This window comes from Dipodomys spectabilis, unplaced genomic scaffold (assembly GCF_019054845.1).
Source record: "Dipodomys spectabilis isolate Male_0828 unplaced genomic scaffold, ASM1905484v1 ptg000057l, whole genome shotgun sequence".
Lineage (NCBI taxonomy): Eukaryota > Metazoa > Chordata > Mammalia > Rodentia > Heteromyidae > Dipodomys > Dipodomys spectabilis.
In genome coordinates this window covers 5,851,464-5,873,089 of record NW_024870734.1, presented here as the reverse complement: position 1 = coordinate 5,873,089, position 21,626 = coordinate 5,851,464, and the positions used below count along the sequence as shown (strand labels likewise).

The 21,626-nt window shown below is 36.6% G+C and overlaps 1 non-coding gene across 1 annotated transcript; it reads right to left on the bottom strand.

Annotated features, from left to right (window-relative positions):
- Positions 1-20,432: 20,432 nt before the first annotated feature.
- On the bottom strand, positions 20,433-20,539 carry LOC122108325. Its single transcript, XR_006147536.1, has one exon. It is a non-coding gene; the product is annotated as a U6 spliceosomal RNA (small nuclear RNA).
- Positions 20,540-21,626: the final 1,087 nt, after the last annotated feature.

Here is a 21,626-nt window from a genome sequence, read left to right as displayed (position 1 = left end):
TTCTCAGGCTCTCCCGAATTACAAACCCTATTCGCAGTTCCTACCATTGCTAAAAAATGGAAGCCACAAATCACCATGCCCAGCTCAAACCTTTTTTTAATTCAAGTACAAATACCAAATACAAGTACCAAAAAGTGAACAGATAATGAAGCCTTTCTTATTAAAAGTATGTGCTTCTTAGAAATACAGTATTTGTTACCTGGAAAATATGTTTAGCCCTATAAGAAAATAAATTTATTTAAATTCACCAACCATATAAAATTCAGAAAATAATTTTAGATATTCACATATTAAATATTTTAAAAGTAAAATATATATGTCTGAATAATTTACATGTGTTAAAATTAGGCAAAATTAAATTAACTAATCCTACAACCATGAAAAAAGAATTACCGTAAAGAAACAAAAGAAAATAAGTAATTAAGTTCAAAATTTGAAATTTACACAGTAAAACGGATTGTACTGTTTAGTTGACTTATGTAACTGCAAACCATCTGTATATCAAATTTAATAATAAAAATACATGAACAAAGAAAGAAAAAGTACAGTAGTTGAGTGTATAAATAAAATTGATGGAGGGGATAACAATGTTCCTTCCATGAGAAATGTACTCATTACCTTACTTATGTAACTGTAACCCCCTCTACATTACCTTCATAATAAAATTAAATTGAAATTAAAAAATGAACCAAATAATATTCCAATTAAGAATTCTTAGAAACCACTGGTTAAAAACTTTGTAAAATCCGCCCCACTTACCCAAGGGATATATTTTGAGGATAATATATAAATACATAAATTTCAGCAGAGAAGCAAAATGTTTAAAAACTGTTACAAAGTTAAGTAGTAAATCAGAATATATTACTATAATGATCATTATATGAATTTTTAGTAGTAGTCAAATATGTAAGAAATGAGGCAATTTTCCATTCGTTTGCACATAATAAGTGAGAATTAATTTTCTAGGTCTTTTTAAATATATCATAAGTTTAATAAAGAATTATTCTGTCACATCATATGATAATCAATTAAAGATGATATTAAAACAAAGAACAGATTGTACTAAGTTTTGGGATGTTAATGTATATACTTATTTTGGTTGTGGGAAATTGTGGGTATTTCAACTTTGGGTATTGTTCTTGCTAGGTTGGCATAATATCAGTGGCTAATTTTAGGATAGGGATTCCTTTCCACAAGAACATGCATCTGATCTGTCCTTTTATCCTTCCCATCATCAATGGCATCAGAGTTGCAAACCAACGTCTCTAACTTCCTACCTTAGCTTGCCTGGATCCTGCAGTCCTTCAAATCTTAGTGTCTAGATAGTGCAGGATGGTGTAAATGATCCAATGCATCCAGCATTTAGGATATGGAATGTGATGTATTGATATTCATTGTGTTGGTCACTTTTCTGTCATTATGAGGAAAATACCTGCAAAGAAAATTTCTGTGGAGGAAACTATTATTTTGACTCATGTTTTAAGAGAACACAATGTTAGAATTCATCACATGATAAAATAACAGGTAGAAAATATCAAATGTTGATTGATTGTTTTTCCAAGTACGTTACCTATAGTATCTAACTTAATCCTCACAATAATCCCATGAAGTAGAACTACATCTATTTCTAATGCTCAGATGATGATATTGAGGTCTTCAGAGTTGGAATTACTAGTACAACATTGCACACATGGTAAATGCTAGCCTGCGGCCCATTCCCACTGTATCAAATAACTTCATTCTATTTTATGACTAAAATACCAGCACTTAGTCTACTAAATCTAGGAAATTTTCCCAGAATTACTGTCCACACTCTAATAATATTTCACTTTATCCTTGTTAGAAAATAGGTAACTGAGCCGGATGCCAGTGGCTCACGCCTGTAATCCTAGCTACTCAGTAGGCTGAGACCTGAGGATGGCTGTTCAAAGCCAGCTCAGGCAGGAAAGTCCGAGAGATTCTTATCTCTAATAAACCACTAGTAAACCAGAAGTGGCATTGTAGCTCAAGCGGTAAAATGCTCGCCTTGAGAGGAAGAGCACAGAGACAGTGCCCAAGCCTAGAGTTCAAGCCCCACGACCAACCATAAAAACAAAAAGGAAATAAGTAAATGTAATATGAAAACTCCAAGTTCATAATCAATTTATACCTCCCTGGTGAAAGGAGCTGTTAAACTATAACATTCTTTATTTCTAGCTCAAACTTGTAGAAATCATATTCTATCCCATGACTCAAAACTGCACTGCCTGGAGACCCCCCCATCACTGTTTAACACAGTCATACTGAAAGAATGACTTGCCCAATTCATGATGGAAACAGACTACAGTACTCATGCACCAATCATTTCCACATTGTAGCTCACCTAAGTTGTTTACCATTAGAAGTATTTTGATTGCTTTCTTACCTAACATTTTGAGAGAAAGGTATTACTTTAAAATGCTATTAAAGCAAGACTGACATAAAAATCAGCTTTGACCCCAGATAAATATTTTACGTTTCATATACCTAAAAATGCAGTTTGACCCCTCATTAATGTTAGGAATGAGAGGTTAAAAATCATAGACACCAAGACCTAAGCACGAATTAAAGACACTCAAACTTGTGAATACCATTGATTTAAAAAGACATCAATACTACTGCATATTTTCAAAATTTCTTGGATACTGAAGATTCAATCATAAAATATTAACACTTGAAAATAACTCATTTTCTTGGGAGTAGGACACAAAACCCAAGATTAATCCTAATCATTTTCAAAGACCTTTATTTATCCTAAAAAAATTCACTCATAACTACAAAGATTCCAAAACTAACTGAAGTAGAGAGACACAAAGGAAATAATTTAACTACATCACATACATCAAAGGACTGTCTTAATAGAAAACAAAGTTATATAATAATTAGCTTAACAAACTCACTTACATTCTTTTATTCTATTTCATTTACTTTCATAAAAACTGGGTTTTCATAAAATGATGCATAGAAAAGCTTATATACCCACTTACATTTTCACTTACATCTTAACAATATTTATTTCAGAAATTTTAGCTCTATAGTCAATGAACTGAAAGAATACCAAAATATTCAAACGCCTTTCAGAAATTGCAAGAGCCTCTCTGGGATGTTATGTATACTGGAAAAGATATTCAAAAAACCTTATTTGTTAAAGTTGTGATAGTTACTCCCACAAAAGAACCATTAGTGAAGATCCTTGTGCATGTACAAAACAACTTCAAATACATCCATAATCTCAAGATGACACATGCTTTTTGTTTGTTCATTTTTGAAAGGAATATCTAACAATACTTATTTTCAGTCAATTAGATGGGGTATTCAAACATAATATGGGGTTGATTATCTCTTAGTGAGAATAGATATGATTTTACAAAGAAAGTTATTTTCAACAGAAATCCGGAAAGAGTTTATCAACCTTGTGTTTCATAGGAATAACCAGAGAGTAATACCCGTTTGGTCAATTCGGTCAAACGCACTCCTTGAGTATATCTTAAAAGTATAACCAATTTAAGAGGTCAAATACATATATTGTACTGACAGTCATCTTACAGCAATAACTTTCTACCTAATTATATCTGTATCTTCTAACCTAATATATACTAAGAGCTGAAAGTGATCTCATTTATCTAACTTAATGTTGTAAATGCTTATATTGTGATGATATTATTTGACAAATAAAATGTACAGAAGGGTGGTTCCACTGAAATGACATGACAGAACACTGATAAATAAAAACATGGCAACACAGTTAGCTCTTTTCAGCCTCATTCTGTCCACATTGGCAAGCAACATTGCAACAGCACACGCACACATATACACATACACACGTGTGCACATGCACACACATATACATGCATGCAAATTCAGGATTTAGTACCAAAAAAAGTACAAATAAAATATTGGTGATTAGGACAAATGATAATTTGCCTTATTACAAAATAATGCACAATCCAGTCACCATGGGTGTTACATTTTACTTGCCTCGCCACATGTGACCACTTAATTTATTTTAATTATTTAATAATTCATTTGTTCGGTGCTAATACTCAGACTTGAACTCAGAGACTGGTTTTGTCCCAGAATTTGTTGTTTTTTTTTGTTTTAGTTTTCTCAAGCCTAGAGTTTTACTGCTTGTACCACAGCTCCATTTCTAACTTTTGCTGGTGACTTTCAAATCAGAATCTAATGGACATTTTTTTTCTTGGTCTGCTTTCAAACCACAATCCTCAGATTTCATCTTTCTGATTATCTAGGATTAAAGACATGAGCCAACAATGTGGTGTCTATTTTTTCCTCTGTAGTTATTTAATGCAAATACTTAGATAGTAATTTAAAACTTTATAGAAGCAAGATGTACAGTGATGATATTGTCCTGTCAGAAATTTAAGCTAGTAAATTTCTTCTTAAGACCATAAACAAAAATATCATGATATAATATAAGAGAACTCACTATTGAACATATGAGCTTTAAGAGCTTTCTAATAGATCCATTATTTGTTACCCAACATTAAGAAAAAAAAGTGTATAATGCAGTAGTAAAATAGAAGTATTTTGTGGGCATACTTAAATTCCTTGATTTTTAAAAGACACTTGTTTTCATCTAAAAAAGTAGGCCTGTCTATGTCTTCATGTGATTTTGATGATTGAATGTGCTTATTGAGAAGTCAAAGTGTATTAGTAGTCCTTTGCTATCAATTAAATCTCACCTTTTCTTCTTGGAGAATATAATGCTTAAAGCAATAGTTCAGAATCAGCAAGCAATTGTTAAAATCACGCATCCAGCGCAAGTGGATCACCAGTAAGTAATCCTTGATCCCATTTTCCACAAAGTTTTGTCCCAGATACAATCGACATGCCTTCTCTAGCTGCTTTCCTTCACTCTACAGGAAAAGTGTGATTCAACTGATTTCAGTCATATCTGTTACTAGAATTATCGGATTTAGATTCTTGTCTGCGATTTGCTCACAGCTATGTCTCTTTATATAGTTTACTAAAAAATGTATTTACTAATTTCAAGTAAATAAATAAATTCTATTTCCATCTCTTTTATTATTATTTTTAACTGTGAAAATACTGTACAGAGTGATTACAATTACATAGGCAAGATAATGAGTACATTTATCAAGCATTGTAGCCTCCTCCTTTGTTTCCCCTTCCCATCCCTTCCCATCCTTCCCCTGCCACCACCCTCCCCCCCGCTGCACCAAAGTTATAAAGTTTATTTTCCACATAACGACTTGTACATCTCATTGTTGCAATAGGTCCACCTGTTTCCCTATTTAAACGATTTGTTTTTCCCCTTTCCCTCCACAAATTATACCGACATCAAATACAGTGAAATCAGGGGTTACACTGTGAGGGAGGGACATACAAAGCAACAAAGAAATAATCTTACAAATGTGTTAGAAACTATCTCATGAAAAAAAATCATTTGAATGCATATCTTAGGGTTCATTTCCCTAACATCACCTTATCTAACCTTTTCTGCTTGACTCAGATAATATACAATTGTTTACTCTATAAATTGATCAGAGGCATGGATTTTGTGGATAGCTAGGTTATTGCACATCTGTCTCTCTCCTCTTCCTTTCATGGTTCTCATAGATAATATGACTGCTCAATAATTATCCTAATTTATTTTGTTTTTAGATTTTTTGTTGCATCATTTCACTTTTTGCTCTGCCAGTTCCCAAATCACTTACATAGAAGGCATTATTTCATATTTTCTCATTCTTAGAATAAGCTTCATATGAAGACACCACTGGCCCTCATTTTCAGTCTGTATCTTTGAAGTTAGGTTAAGGTTAGAGAGGCTGGAATATCCAGCAAAGGCTTAAGGGGGCTGGCCTGAGTCAAGGTAAGGTGGGTCCTGAGCACCTTCAAAGGAGGTACCTTTTGAATTTTATTAAGGGCTATGGTAACCCCCCACTTTTTGAATATGGCAAGAACCTGAGCCAGAAGGCCCTCCAGGCAGCTTGGGTTTTGAGGCCCCAGAATTATATCATCCATGTAGGCATAGGCAAGAGAGGTATCTGAACCCAGAACAGGCCGTAAAAGTGTGGCCAACTATTGTTGGCAGAAGGCCAGGCTATTGGCTATTCCCTGTGGCAGCACCGTCCATTCACACCTCTAATCAGACTGGGAAAAATTAAGAGAAGGGATGAAGAAAGCAAACTTCTCGCAGTCATCTGAATGCAGGGGGACAGAAAAAAACCAATCTTTAATATCTGCTGGAGCCTGCCGGCAACGAAAGGCAATCCTGAATTAGGGGGCGAGGATGCGGAAAAATAAAGACATAAGACACAGGATGGGGTTGGGAGGTCTGCAGCTCAAGACTGCAGCACCATTTATTTTTAACTTTCCCTAATATATACTATTAGAAGTCAAGAGGTAACATAAGGTTACAATAGTCCAGAAAAACAAGGTAAATTTCAGGAAAAACAGAGTGCAGTAAAAACAAGACAAGGTCAACTGATAGAGAGTAAAAAAAACTCTGCAGACAAAGCAAAGCAATCCCGGGCACCTAGTGTTTCTATTTTTTCTTTTGGTCCGGTCGTGGGGCCTGAACTCTGGGCCTGGGCACTGTCCCTCAGCTCTTCAGTTCAAGGCTAGCGCTCTACCACTTGAGCCACAGCGCCATTTCTGGGTTTTTTTCTTTTTGCTTATATGGTGCTGAGGAATCAAACCCAGGGCCTCAAGCATGCAAGGCAAGCACTCTACCACTGAGCCAACTTCCCAGCCCACCTAGTGTTTCTTAAGTAAGCCAGCTCCTTGTACGTGCCTCCAAGTGAGCACAGGGGTCAAGATGACCTTAGAGCTTTACTGTCGGCTCCCAACAAATATAAATTACAACCAAGGTATATTCTGAAGGTAGAGAGGAAGTCCAGGGCATGCCTCTTAGGGGCGTTCCTAATAGCTCCATCCCTTCATTAACCTTACATCTTGGAGCATAAGCCAATCCCCTGAGGCTTTTTGAATAACAAATACGGATGTGTTCCAAGGACTCATAGAAGGACATATGTGACCAAGATTTATCTGTTTCTCCACCAGAAGGTGGAGGGCTACAAGTTTAGGTTTGTTCAATGGCCACTGCTCCACCCAGATTGGGCTTCCCGGCTTCCACCTAATGGGAGGTACTCGGGGGGGCAGTGGCTTTTAGGATTGGGGGTGCACCCAAGTGAGTCCCCTTTGTTCTTCTCTGTAGTTATGAAAGTTAAAAAAATCCTTTTTCTTAACTCCCTCTAGATCCTGTTTAAGACTTTGTGCTTCATATCCATCCAGGATATCATCATAGGATGCTTGATGGTCTGTAGTGAACATGGCATCCATTTGTAGGGTGGAGTCCTTCCACCAAGGGGACGATCCTATGGGCTGAGGTCTTTTTGCCACGAGGCTGCCTGGGCCTCATAGCAGTGGGGATTCCTCCTTGAGTTAATGGGGATAGAGGATGCCCCTCCCCTAGTTTAAAGGTTTTCCATCTAAATCAAACTTGGATACACATTCTTTTTCCAATGGTATCCCTCCCTGACCCTGGGGCAGGGTGTAGGGGGTAGTTTGCTCCCAGGCTGGCTGGCAGGAGATTGTTGTGAACAGTCCCTCTTAAAGTGCCCCTCCTGGCAACATTTGAAACAAGTCCTTCTCCCCGATGGTCTTGGGGTTCTTTAGCCCTGGGCTGCCAGTGCCTGGGTAATAGCCTCAGTCATTACAGATGTCTGAGCCTGTAAAGCTAAAACAGTGATTGGGACTGGTGCTGTTGCATGTCCACATCCTGTGAGGCCACCACCCATCTGCCCAGGGAACTCTCTCTCAATCCTGTGCAGGCCATGTAGTGGTTTGCATTCATCTCTTCCCAGACAAGCAGGTTTACAAACTGATCTTGGAGGTTCCCTGCTGGCAGCTTCCAGTGAATGCTCTGTTGGACTTGGTCTATAAAATCAGGTAGAGGCTCACCTGGTTTTTGTCTCACTCCTGCTATGGGGGACTCAGTAGGCACATCATCCAGTTTGTACCATGCGGCAAGTCCTGCTGCCTCACCTGGTCATGGTACAGGCCAGGTATTGCAGCCTGTTGGATGCCAGTGGAGTACCCTTCCCCCATCCCTGTATACATGAGTAAGTAATAGCTATAGCTGGTTGAGCCTGCCGGTTATTCTCCGCTCACACTCTGCATTCTTCCTTAAAGAAAGCACAACATTTAATAACTGAGAACAAGTAAGGACAGCTTTGGCCACATCCAGCCAGTCCTTAGGGACACACAGGTGATAAGCAATGTCTGGTAATAGGGTCTGGGCCCGAGGAGTTTGGGCCATCCTCCGCCACTGCCTTACCGAGTACTTTAAGATCCTTAGCTTCCCATGGATACCATTCCAAGGGCCTGTTAGCTCCTGGTGCCAGATTGACTGGATACACTTGGGGAAATGAATTCTGTGGCCTAGGGTCCGGGCTCTTGGGTGGGGGCGCTTTCTTTCCAGTGGCAGCCTCCGAGTAGGCTACTTCCCCAGCCCTCAGCCCCTCCATGGAAGGTTGGTAGGGGTACAGGTCTTGCAAGTCCATTTTGCAGGTTGCATAAGGCACTGTGCCTCCCCTCTAATAGGGGGAATAGGGAGGGGGCCTACAACCATCAGCAGCATCTGAGTTAGAGGGAGTAACATTCACCCTTATTTTGACTTCCACTGTGCATGTGTCAGTGTGTTCTCAGTCGAATTTGACCCATTCCTTTTCCTTCTCACTTCAAAAGTCCTCCTGTACTCTTTCTAGGCCTAATGTTGTCTCCTCCTCCTTCTTCTGTGAGATATCATTACCCATAGTAAGGGTTTCACTTACCCTGAGAGACTGCTTAGACTCGGCAAGTATCTTTTACCTTTGTGCCCCACGTTGGGCACCAGATGTCGGGACTTTGTCCATCCCACGAAAGATGGATGGGGCCCGAGGAAAGGTAAGTGCTGATGCTCGCCCATTCCCCAGCCTCCCTCAACCCAGGAGATAATCAGATGCAGCAGGGAGTCAAGTCAGGCAGGAAGAAACTCATTTATTAACAGAGCAAGCCCTTTTTAAAGCAAAAAAGAGTGGGAGGCATGGCAGGGGAGGAAGAGGAACCAATCACTGTCAAGGTCACACCCTATCATGCACCTAAGCTTCCACAGGCTGGTTACACACTGAATGTAAAGCAAATTGGGTTCTGCCCACTCAACTCCCTCTCACCACCATCTTTGCTGCCCATGTGCTCTACAGTAAATTGGGCTCTGCCCACTCAACTCCCTCTCAGCGCCATCTTTGCTGCCCATGTATCCTACAATCAAGGAAAGGATTCTTAAAGGTGTCATAGAGAAAAGATTGATTATTTATAAAGGATATACAGTCAGAATAAATACAGATTCCTTAGCTGATATGGTAAAAAAGAAAAAAGAGGCATGCATGATAGATGACAAACATTAAAGGCAAACAACTACCAACCGTGAATATGATCCCAAGCCAAACTCTCCTTTATATTTAAAGGATATATAAAAATATTTCATGGGGCTGGGAAGGTGGCTAATTGGTAGAGCGCTTGCCATGCGTGCCTGAGGCCCTGGGTTCAATTCCTCAGCACCACATAAGAAAAAAGAAAAAAGCCATAATCAGTGCTGTGGCTCAAGTGGTAGAGTGCTAGCCTTGAGCTGAAGAGCTGAAGGACAGCACCCAGGCCCAGAGTTCAGGTCCCATGAACACACCACCCCCAAAAAAAATCATGACAAAGAAAACTTGAAACAATTTATCTCCACCAGATCAGCAGGATAGAAGAGAATCAAATGTATCCTACATAGAGAAGATCATGAAGAAAAGAAACTGGTAATATAAGATGTTCCCTACCAGAGAACAAGGTAAATACATTAAGAGTAGAAGAGGCACAGCTCCTAAGAGCTCCTAAAAGAACTCACCCAAATATATAAAATTAGTTGGAAAAAAATGAGACATCACAACATAAATTAGCAAAATTGTGAATGTGATAAGAGAGAACTTTGAAAACCATATGCCAATCACCTGGAGAATCTTGGAGAAATTGATGCTTTCCTATAATTGAATTGAACCAAGAAATGATACATAAGAAGAAATGAAAATTAAATGTCAATAAACAATTTTCCATACCAGAAAAATATAGGACTCAATGGATTTACCATGAAATTAAGGCGTGCATATAACTTACAATACTCAGATCTAACTCTTCAGTGGAATAGAAAGGGAAATGGAATTATCAAACACATTCAATGAAGCTATAATTAGATTCTTCCTCATATCAGATAGGGACTCACCAAAGAAAGACAACTATGAACCCAGCACTTTTATAAGCATTGATGCAAAAGTTCTTAATAAAATTCTCACCAACCAATTTCAGCAACTATCAAAAAAATCATATCCTATGATGAAACAGTATGCATCTTAGGGTACAATTGGATTCAATATACTTGTCAATAAACATAACGCACACCATCAGCAGAAGCAAGGACAAGAACCACGTGATCATCTATAGGGATGTAGAAATAGCTTTTAACAAGCTCAAATAGCACTTTATGGTTAAAATGTCTGAGAAGCTAGGAACGCATGGAAATTTCCTCAATATAATTTAAAGTATGTGTATGAAAAAGAGGTAATAAGCATGTACCTAATGGTGGAAGCATGAAGATACTAAAATTAGGGATGAGAAAAGGATGTCCACTCTCTCTATTATTCTTCAAAATAGTAATGGACTTTCTAGAAGGGCTATAGGTAAGAGAAAAACATAAAGGGAATTTAAATAGGGAAGAAGTAAAACTATCACTTTTCACAGATGAAATGATCCTGTATTTAAAGGACCCTATAGCTTCCTACCTCAAGTTAGTAAAGGTGATGCTAACCTTCAGCAATGTAGCAGGGTATAAAACCCACAAGAATCAGTACTTTTTCTGTGTTACCAACAATGGGAAGACACAGGCTGAAATCCAAAAAACCACCTCATATGTATTAGCCTCAATATCAAATCAAACCTAAACAAAACAAAACAACAAGAATAAAAGTAGGAACTAATTTAACTAAAAATGTGAAGGACCTCTACTGTGAAAACTTTAAAACTCCAAAAAAGGAAATTGAAGGAGATTCAAGGAAATGGAAAGCTTTTCAATGCTCCTTGTTGGAAGAATTAACATTGTGAAAACTGCAATACTGCTCCCAAACAATTGACAATGCAATACCTATCAAAATCCCAACAATATTCTTCAATGCAGTAGAGAACGCAATCCAAATTTAATATGGAATTACAAAATTACAGTTGAAACAAAAGGCTTAGAAAGGAACTCATGGGCCTATTGTCATCTTACACACACACACACACACACACACACACACACACACACACACACACACACCCCACACACAATGGAATTCTATCCACCCATCAGAAAGTGCCACGCCTACTCCGGTGGAGTCTGCTTAGCTTGGAAAACCTGCATTCAGACCTGAGAATGGGGCTTCACAGAGACCTATCTCTGAGAATGGGACTTCACCGAAGTCTACCTCAGAGAATGGGGCTTCAAAGAGGCCTACCTCCTGGAAAGGCTGGCAAGCCCCTGGGAAAGGTGTGTTTCTGTCCCTGTTTTTCTTTTCTTCACTGTATAGGAGTGCCTATTAATCTTTTACTGTTCCTGCTGCTCATTGTACTTACTCATGCTCAACGTTCCCTTATTCAAGGCTCTTTCTTAAGAGTGTTGACAACTCCAACATCTGATGAGTGTCTTAAAAATATGACTAACTCACCAGAGTTAAGTGCTACCCTGAAAGCCCCTCTTATGGAGGCTAGTAGACAAGTCATAAGTAAATATAAAAGTATTGGGGGTTTCACGATTTCATTTCAGCAGAAAGAATTGTTTGTAAGAGATTTACAAGAAGCTGTAGGCGTGGCTAGAACAGAAAGAATGTATGGCAATTGCTGGGAGAACTACTTAGGAGAAAGAACTTCCTGTTACTCTCTTTCATTTACTAAGAGACTTGCTAGATCTAGGCCTCCTTGGTGCTTACTATTAAAGAAGGAACAGGAAAGATCTTATGGGACAGTTAAGGCCTCTATAGAAAAAAGTAATGGTTAATTGGTGATAAACATCGAAACCCATTGTATTTCTTAAAAATAGAGGTAAAGCCGGAAACAAGTGCCTATCAGGCAACCAGCTGGTGACCACCCAAGAATGAAGCCCTGCAGCAAGATTGTGTAACCTTTTGCCCTTTCTCATGGAGACTTTTGCTTTAAAAGTTTGTATCCTCTGCATTAAATCGCACTCAGCATCCACTCCTCTTGTGTGTGAGTTGTCTGTTTGCCATCTCCCCACCTATTCCAGTTCCTCCACTAGGTGTCCTCCGTTGTCCCAACAGAGCCGGTCCGCGGCAAGAAAGGATGACTTTTCACCAGTCTTAAGGAAAATGAAAGGCTTGGGAAAATTACAAAGAGAAAGGAATGAAGACTCAGAGCAATATAGGTTTCATAGATTCATTCATTTATGGTAGTTAGAAGGTGCCAACAAATGTACAAGTAAACATGACAGATTCTACCTCGTCCCACTTAGAATGGCCACTATGAGGAAAACTAAAAATAGCAAATGCTGGCATGGATGTAGCCAAATGGGAACTCTATTACACTGTTGGTGGGGAATTAAACTTTTTAACCTATCTTGAATGAAGTACAGAGTTTCTTCAAAAGACTAAACATAGATCTCTTATGACCCATTAATTCCTCTCATGGGCAGTAATCCAATAAATAACAACCAACCTCACATTAAAGCTACCAGCATAAACATGTTCAGGGCCCAGTCTCAGAGTTCAAGGAAGGGAAGCAAAGTTACCACTGCTGGTATTTGTTTCCTCAAATATGAAACTTTTGACATAAGATATCAAATCATCCTATTTGCAGCAGCTAGGATAGGACTTAACTGTAGTGGGTGATAAAATGGCTTTTTTGAATGTTAAGAAAAGATGTAGGCAGTCCAAGAAAAGGGAGATTTGTTTTTATTGTTGTTGGTCCAGGGGCTTGAAGTCTGGGCGTGGGCACTGTTCCTGAGCTCTTCAACTCAAGGTGAGGTCTGTACCTCTTGAACCTCAGTGCCATTTCTGGTTTTCTGGTGGTTTAATGGAGATAAGAGTCTCAGGGACTTTCCTGCCCAGGCTGGCTTTCAACAGCAGTCCTCAGATCTCAGTTTCCTGAGTATCTAGGATTACAGCTGTGATCCACTGTCATCAGGCTAAAAATGGGGTGGGGGTTAATAAAAGAAAACTCATCTCTTCACCAGTGTCTAAACCTCAACTATCACTATTAAAACACTTTATCCTCAACTCAATTCATCAGACATTTGTAAATTTTCTCTTTTCCTTCATGTGGGAATACTGCAGTCAATATCAACTCAGTTGTCAGACTGGATCAATTGTATGGTAATTTCTATCACCTAAATCAAGAACACTTACATCAAAACAAATGAAAACCTCATTTGGAATAATTATTTTCTCTTTTTATTACAAATCTGTGATTGATTACTTCATTGGACCGCCTAACAGAGTGATGACTTTTTCTTTCTCTTTAGCAATTGGCTTTCTTCCACATGTGGTCAAATATTTAAGAATTCAAAGAGTTCCATTGATATTTCATTAAGCTGGCCTCTAAGAAAATGTGCATTTCTGGTATTTGGTCTGCTGTCTTGTCCCTACACACACAGTCATTCTATGATTTATTTGTTCTACAAGGAATTCTATTTTCCAATCTTTGTATTACCAATTTTAGTCTCTCTAATCAGTCTTTCTGACCCACTCTTGGGACTCTCATTTCAGTCTGCCTCATAAGAAATATATTAGTTAACAGCTAAATGACTTTCAGCTTTTGTTTTTTGCCTGATTTAATGTAGGCTGTGATAGCAGCCCTGAGTGGCTGTGCTCACTGGAATTTTTTGTTTGTTTGTTTTGTTTTGTTTTTAGAGGTCTAGGATTACTATTCAATGTATTAGCTTCTCTGGGCCCCAGTGATCCCCTGGCGTACAGTCAATGTGTTATTCTCCTAAAGATACAAAAACAGCTGGCTAAATTCCTGTTTTATTTGTCTCAAAATGAGGCAATCTGGCATCCTTGCAAATCCATGAATAATCCTCTGTAACCACTTGCAGAAATAGTCTATCAAGATGGCTTTTCAAGGTTGACTGTGAAAAATGTTCATTTCCAACTTACCACCATAAAACTGATCACATCCCTGGGAGGAGAATTTTGGAAGGAATGTTCCCCTTCCTTTCTTTTCTTATGATAGATCAAACCATAATATTCTACAATTGTGGTCAGCCTGGAGCACATTTTCCCAATAATATTCTGTAGTATAAAAGAGGATCAACTATAAAAATAAAGGTGAAAATACTTGTCTACTAAGACTGATTCATATATGTTGCTTATATCTGTTGTTATTTTCATTACTTCAAGCAGATGGATACTTTATATTGGGATTAGACAAGTTGCAAAGGATTGATGGAATAAACATTCAGTTTACTTTCATATATCCAACATAATACACTTAACCCCTTATGGAAAATTAAATCTAACTGTAGAAACAATGTCAGGAATATAAAATAAGCCTCAATATGTATAATCTGGCACACATAACCCATCATCTACTCAGAAACTCAGTCTCCATAAATATTTATTTTGTAAAATAATAAAAATTTAATTAATGAGTATGACTTTTAATTATCATCTGAAATACTCCTCATGTATATAATTTAATAGATATCAGCTAGACACGTATTTAACATGCATGCAGAAATCAAATTTCCACCATTTAAGCTAGATGAGAGGAGTCATACTCTCGTGTACTGTGTGGTGTGAATTTTACCACAGTGCTGAACCCTTCCACCTAAAACCAAGTGTATTGTGGAATAATCTATTATTTGATATTAAGATGAGTGCTACGTGTAGAATACACTTTGAACTACTACATTAATTCACAGAAATGAAACAATAATATATATTATTTAAGTTCTAATGCTTCTCAATTTTACAATTCATAAAATATATCATTAAAATTAGCTTCACTTTCTTCTTTTCTATAGCTGCTGAAATTAAAATTATATATTAAGCATTCAATATTAAGAAATCAACAATGAGTAACCTATTATTAAAATGATATACTATTAAACTGTGATTTGAAGTATAGTTCTAACAAATTGTGATGCAAAAAACATTTATTAGAGTTATGGGTAATAATTTTAAATCTTACCAGCTTTTTATTTGTTTCCTAGTTGTGTCATTTGTTTCTCTTCGTCCAAGTCAACTCTCCACCTTGTTTAGTTTTCTATTTTATTGGTTTGCTGATTGTGCATTTTGTTTTCCCTTTTTAGTGATTGACATGAGGCTGAAAATCTGTACGCCAGTTCATTACTTCCTATGATAAAGTAAAATTCCTGTTCTCCACAGCTGATGTAGTCTTCTTTGTATAGTACAGTATTTCCCCCACTCCCATCTCCTGTATTGCTGCTCTTGAATATTTTATTCTATTTTTTATTTATATTTTATTGTCAAGGTAATTTAAAGCAGGGTTATAGTTATGTAAGTAAGATAATAGATTTATTTCTTTTCTAACTTGTTACCCCGTCCCTCATTTTTCTCCCTCTTCCCTCCCAATTCCCACACCAAGATCATTTCCTACATATTGTCTTGTGAGTATCACTGTTACCTAGGTTCCCCCTTTTTCCTTTGTCTCACCATTTTGTTTTTTCCCTTTCCCTTGCCTAGTTCAGCTCAACATATTTACACTACTCAGGGTATCAAAATCAAATATAGTGTCTGCAGGGGATAAATCATAAGTGGGGAAAAACAAAAAGTTAAAAAGAAATCACGTAGTACATTAGAACAACAACAACGAAGAACATGTGTTAGAGTTCATTTCACTTGGAATCACCTTATATGGTCATATCTACATAGCAATTGACCTATTCTGCTCATCTACTAAGATTATCCTTGATGTACACAATCATGATCCCCTATTACCCAGTAATCCCACATCTGGGCATTTACCCAAGTGATCACAAACAAGGCCACACTAAATCTACCAGCACAATTATGTTTATCACAATATTATTTACCACAGCTAAGATATGGAATCAATCCAGATGCTCCTCAGTAGATGAATAGATCAAGAAAATGTTACACACACACACATACACACATACATACACATGGAATATTATGCTTCCATCAGAAAGAATGATACCACCTCATTTGTAAGGAAATAGGAGATCATCGAAAAAAATCACATCAAGTGAAGCCAGACTTAAAGAAACATAGGTCCCATGGGTTCCCTTATTAATAATAATTAGTTTATATCGAGGATAATTTCATGTACATTAATTTGGCATTTTGTTCCATGTTGAGCATAAAACATTATTGCTATAGTTTGTTATTATTTCTGCAAACAGGCAAGTATATGTAAAGAATTACGTTTATCTCATCCATTACTGAAGGAAGAACACCTAAAAGAGAAACCCCTACAAGGAAGACCAGCTCCTACATATTTAGCTTCATTCCTATGTAAGGCCAGTGTTGTCCCCTGTATCCTCACGTTATACATTACAACTCTATACTTGGTCATCCTGTATATCCACTATCATCTATATTGTGACCTAAATGCCCCAGGAATATCAGTTGTTTACTTTTTGAAAAATTTCTCTGTTGCTTAGGTTGGTGTGTGTGTGTGTGTGTGGTTTTACAAAGATCAGAAAGCAACATTTTACATCATTTAGATTACATCTTATAGGTCATTGTAAGTTGTGGCTAATGGGAGAAATCTCTTGCTATTTTAAAGATGAAACAGAAAATTATATTTGTGCATGTGCCACAGTTGCTTTATTAGTCTGTATTTGAACACATAACTTTGAATTATATCTTGCCTGTTGTGAATAATGTGAATAACAGTGAACTACAGATATATTTACGAGTTACCCAGAGAGAATTAATCATATGATTGCTGGGTCAGATGATATTTCAACTTTGCATTTCTTTAGAAAATTGCGTACTACTTTCTACAACGAGATTACTAACCTATATTTTGACCAAGAGTGTAGAAAATTTCCTTTGCTCCACACTCTCACCAACATTATTACCTTTTAAGTTTTTTTTAAAGAGCATGTTTTTACTATGTGCAGTATCCCAGGCTGGCCTTAAGCTGAAATCCTCTTACTCCAATTTCCCAAATGCTTGGAATTACAAGCCTTTACCACCACACCAAGTTCCTTCGAATATTTTTGATAAGAGTTATAATAGTTACGTAGTAGTATCATACTAATTTTGAATTGTAGTTCTCTAATGACTTCTGTTCACACAGCATTAAGCCAGCATAGAAGTGATATTAAACACAACTTTTTAAAGCCACTGGTGATTTTCAGGGCATATTCGAAAATATGTCTATTCAGAACTTTTATCGATTTTTTTTCAAGTTCCTTGTTAATCTCATCTTTAATCTCTCTATACAAAATCAATAATACATTCCAAGTGGTAGAAAGGAAAAAATTGAGCAACACCTAACATTTTTCAATTTTCAATAACATGATATTGCTTAAATCATTTTTGCTTATGCTTGAGACTATATAACTCAATTTAGTGAAGACTTTTACAAGGCTATATGTATTTAGTTTATATTACTCTGATTGCTTTTTCCAAAGCCTGTGTGTCTAATTTTCCTTGGTTTCTTTCAGTCTCATGTAGTTCAGATTTCAAACTGAAGAATAAATTGAAAGAAGCAACCAAAAAAATAGAGTTCCTCTCATCTGATGATGGCTCTACAAGAATGAGGAAAGAGTTCATCCTGCTAAGGACCTATGATAGGTTATCAAAAAGAGAATTCATTCTTCTAGGTCTTCCCTTTCTTTGCAATTTAACTTAAATAATGAAAAACACAATATACTGCTTAGTTACTTTTAGGCTTTATCAATTTTGAACATTTTCATATGGACCTTAGCTCAGTCTACAATTCCTTCATTATTCTGACCCTGATAGTTTAGCACTATCAAGACATAAGATAAGCAGTTTGATTTACAACATGAGAAGTTATCCACCTGGCTTCCTTGGAAGCACAGCATAGTCAATAGATAACGTTACTTCTGGTGGCTCACTACATGTATTGATTTCTGTAATACATAGCACATTCTGTTTAGTATTAAAAAAAAACTGCTGGCTAAACTCAAAGTTCATTAGTAATTTATGTTAAGTATTTCACAAGTTTTATGTCTCTTAGTTCTTAAGAAAACATTTGCTATGATGCTAATGTTATTACCATTTTAGAGTTGAGAAAAATTGTAATTAAGTCACTAAGTGCATGGCCCAAAGACACACAGTGAGGAAGGAAATGAGTCAAAGTTTCCAAAAGCCTTTCAGCAATACAAAAACGGTAGGTGAAATATCTCCATTCTCTTACACTCTCAATTCAATATTCATATTGTCCAATAAATAATAGCATAGCAATTATTGCCCATGGTAATTGTATTCTGTCACATTTTGTCTTCAACACAGATTGTGTTGGTGACATTGGGTTATCGTGCACAGAGCTGACCTTATAAATTGAGGTCCAAAGAGAGGCAAATTTCTTCTGTCCCACAGTTCCAGTATTCTTTTAAAAAAGTACTAAAACTTTTAAATACCATCACTTACTCTCTTTTAAGAGTCCCAACATGAAATAAATTCACATATAATCACTCCAAAATGCTTTAAAAGTAGGAAATGATAAAACAGTCCCCCGTGAAGTAAATTTTTTTCTACTTTTAAAATTATTCTGAAAGCATTGTGATGGTTGGTCACACGTGTAATCCTGTTTGCTCTGCATAACTACTCAGGACCCTGAGAATTATAGATAAGAGTTGGAAGTCAATCAGGCCAAAAAATTCCTAAGATTATTTTTCCAAAATTTAAATAAACTTGCAAAGGTCCAGGAATGGAGATGTAGCTCATATAGTAGCTCACCAATCTAGAGAGAAAAGGCTTAGCGAGACCATGAAGCCCTGAGTTAAAACTCTGAGCACACCAACATGCAGGCATGCACACACACACACACACACACACACACACACACACTCACACACTTACTCAAAATATCTTTGGGTCAGTCTTTTCCATCAATTTCTTTTTTGTTTGTTTGTGTGTGTGTGTGTGTGTGTGTGTGTGTGTGTGTGTGTGTGTGTGTGTGTGTGTGTTTTAATTGTGAAAATACTGTACAGAGGGGTTACAATTACATGGGCAAGATAATGAGCACATTTCTTATCAAGTATTGTAGCCTCCTCCTTTGTTTCCCCTTCCCATCCCTTCCCAGCCTCCCCCCGGCCCCCCACCCAGTCCTCCCCCCCATTAATTTCTTTGTTAACAATATTATATGGGTAAAATAAAATAAACTCTTCCATCTCAGAACATTTTCTAATGTTTTTTATTGTAAAAGTACTGTACAGAGGGGTTAAAGTTACATGAGCAAAGTCATGAGTGCATTTCTTATCAAGCATTGTTACCTCCTCCTTTGTTTTTCCCCCCACCATCCCCTCCCCTCCACCTCCACAAGTACACTTCTCATCCCCACACCCCCACACCCCCCAACATGTTGTCTTGTGCATCTCATTGTTACAATGGCTCAACTTTTATCTCTATTTAAGCATTTTGATTTTTCCCTTTCCTTCCCCAAATTAGAGAAGTGTATTTTCAGGATGTAGTTGCACCAACATCAAATCCAGTGAAAACAGGGCTTATACTGTGGGGGAGGACCATATAAAAAACAAAAAAAAAAACACATTGTACATTATAAATATGTTAGAAACAACAGTAAGAAAGAATAAAAAAAAAACACTTCTGTCCTTATCTTTGGGTTCATTTAGATTAACATCATCTTATTTAGTAATATGCATATAGCTTTTGATCTTTTCTGCTTATCCCAGTTTTCTGCTTATATTATTTATTGCAAGTAAGGGATACCTTACATATATATACATTCCAATCTATATTTATATTTATGTATATAAATATACATATATATACATATATACAAATATATATACATATATATGTATGTGTAGATAGATAGATAGTTAGATAGATAGGAAAATACATACACACACACACGCACACACAAAATTTTCTTGATTCATTCATTTTCTGAGGGGCATCGGGTTTGGTTCCCTATCTTAGCTATGGTAAATAATGCTGCAATAAACACAGCTGTGCTGGTAGTTATAGTATGGTCTTGTTTGATCATTTGGGTGAATGCCCAAAAGTGGGATTGCTGGGTCATAGGGGAGCTCTATGTGGAATCTTTTGAGGAACCGCCATACTTCTTTCCAAGTGGTTGAACAAGTTTTCACTCCCACCAAGAATGGAGTAGGGTTCCCTTCTGTCCACATACCCTCCAGCATCTGTTGTTGTAAAAATGTGGAAATCTTCATGAATTTGCATGTCATCCTTGCGTAGGGGTCATGCTAATTCTCTCTGTATTTTTCCAATTTTAGTGTATGTGTTGCCAAACTGAGCACAGAACATTTTTTATACATAAAGTGGAATTGATTTTCCTAAACTAGAAAATTCAACAAAAATAAGTTCAAAAGACTTGTCGTGAAATTTTAGAACCATATATTTCTTATTTAAGCACACATTTAAGAATAAAGTCAAGTTAGATATGTCAAAAACAAAATAATTCCGGATATTTGTTGTTCAAGAGATGTGTAAGAGTAGAAATTCAATTATTCTATACATGGCACCTGTCATAATGAGCACTGTAGCAAGTGCTAAGGTTTGTTAAAAATTTTACTGTTTTAAATATGTTTAATTTTGGGAATTTGCTTATATGTGCCAAAATTAAGACTGTTCGGCAGGTCATAAAACTTTTCCATAAAGTATTTAAGATTTATGGTAGCAGACATATACTACTAAATATGTACATTTCAGAGTTTATAGAAACTTTACTATGAGAAGTTACAAAGTCTGTAAAGAAACAGAGAGAAGAGTTAAGATTTTAACTACACAATTTCTGTTAAAACTTGAGGGCTTCTTTTGTATGTTAGTGAGAAAAAAATGATGATATAAGCCATATACAAATGATGAGATGAGCCATAAAGAAAGAGTAATCTTAGTTGGTAACTTTAAAAGCTACCCGTAGCCTACAAAACTCTTGTGAAATCATAATCTTAGCCAGTTTTAAATGTACAGGAATATGAGTAAATAGTAAAATCTAATATGTAGAACACTTCAAAAACTGGAAACACTGGTGTTTGGTTTTTATTTTATTAACCATTAATAATTAATTATTGGTTTTCTTTATTTGTAGCATTGTTTTCCTTTTTGTAATAGAATACAACTTTTCATAACTCATAATCAGGAGGTACTTTGAGAATGTTACTGGGAGGTCCACACCATTTTTTATAGGTGCATGTGAATGTACAAAGAGAAAAATTAAGAACAAAATATTGATTTAAAATTTTCTCAAGTAGAAATCTGAATCAGAAGTGTTGATAAATGTATACACCTAAAATCTTAGTCCTAGGCTGAAGCAGTGTCTTTTCAGAATTGAGGCTACAAATGTGAGAGCTGTGTTTTGTTTAGTTTTTTGGTTTGGTTTTTGTT